Consider the following 1,742-nt stretch of genomic DNA (forward strand, 5'->3'; position numbering starts at 1 on the left):
GAGTCTCATTCCGTGGTCAACAAGTGATTCTCTAGAATCCAGGTTACCTGCCACTACAACAGGTATGAGGATGTCTCATCCTTACTTCCTCTTTGTAATTCCAATTGAACCTGTCCTGGTGACAATTTTTCCATGTGTTTATCATGAGCAGAAGGATTGGTTGCCTTAAGCGAGCCTGTCTCCTGGTAGATGGAAAAGTAGATGCCCTCTTGATTTCTCTCCTTCGTCTCACAAGTCATATATTAGGAGAAAGTGTTGTGTGATCATCTCATCCAAATTAGATCTTTGATGAGGGTGGAGAAACACTGAAGTTCTCTTCATTCATTTATTAGTCCATCCAATAAGTCACACAGTCAGACATATTGATTTGGTACTTAACTGATCTTTAGTAAAAGGATAAAAACCAAGAAAATCCCTTTGCAGTCTTAGAGACTCCTTGTTGTATCAGACTGTGCCTTGGATGAGAACTTTTGCAGTTTGCAATTTGAAAATCTCTCTTCATGAGTAATTCTGTGCTTGAGAGTTACTCTGAAAGGCAGCCAGCAAGCATTGCTACTCATGGATAGGATGGAAGTTCCCTGATCGTCATTTACATCCTCAAAATTGACAGCCTGGTATGGGAAGACGGCATTCTGGGGATGAAGCATCATCTGTAGATTTCATTCAGTAGGGGAGGCTTTGAAGTCCTAATCTATGTCCCATGAGAAATTGGGAATAGTCAGGAGGTCTCCCCTGCATGCTGTTCCTCTTTCAACAACTACCCATTATAGTTGCAGGATTTCCCAGCAGAAGCCCAGTGACATATCCTGCAAATATCTTCCACATTTGGAAGCTATAAGGGTGCTTTTCACGTTAGGGATCAATATGAGGAGGGGGTTTCTCTCAGATAGACAGCTACAGTGACTGCCATCAGGAAAGCTAAAACTGCCACATTTATCTTCTCAATGACAGCATCTTGGGTACCACTCACTCACCTAAAGGAACCTGGATCCCAGGAGAGGTCTGTAGATACAACAGTGGACACAGAAATGGTCCCATTTTTTACCTTTCCAGGTAAGAATAAGGCCAGCCTTGAGGGAAGCATTCTAGAAAGAACTGACCAATCACATGCGACAGTTTTCTCTATCTTTCCTGAGTCAACTCCTAAAGTAACCATGGATTTTGGGGCAGGACTCAACACAGCCACTGTGATTCCACAAGGGACTTCACCTCTGTCTTTATTCCCCAGAGACAAGTTCTAAGGTTGACACTGGGATCCCTGTGGTCTCATCTCCTTCTATTCTTATCACAGGAGCTAATACATCATCTACCAGGAGAGCCACCACAAGCATAGCCTTGGGCACACATGAAGTCACAGCAAGGGCAGAGTACAGCTCAGCTGTTCTTTCTACCATCTCTTTGCGCAATAGTGCTACCAACTCAGAAACAGAGGACAGTACATTTGCCACTCTAAATCCTCCATCTCCAAATCCGTCGGCAGAAGGGACATCAAGGGGTGGTTCTTCCTCAGCACCTCCCCTTGATATCCCTTCTGCTGATGGACTTGGAAAGGGAGATCTGGGACCTCAGATAGACCCAACATGAGCATTCAAATACAGCCTACCCAATCCTCTGACCTCTGATATATCAATGAGTCCTGAAGCCACCAGCTTCACCAGGACTACTTCTTTTGTCCTCTCTCCCTCTCTGGTGCCTGTCACTCTTGTGTCCATAAGCAAAACAGGTGAGACCAACTCTGAATC

Source organism: Saimiri boliviensis, chromosome 14, assembly GCF_048565385.1.
Source record: "Saimiri boliviensis isolate mSaiBol1 chromosome 14, mSaiBol1.pri, whole genome shotgun sequence".
NCBI lineage: Eukaryota > Metazoa > Chordata > Mammalia > Primates > Cebidae > Saimiri > Saimiri boliviensis.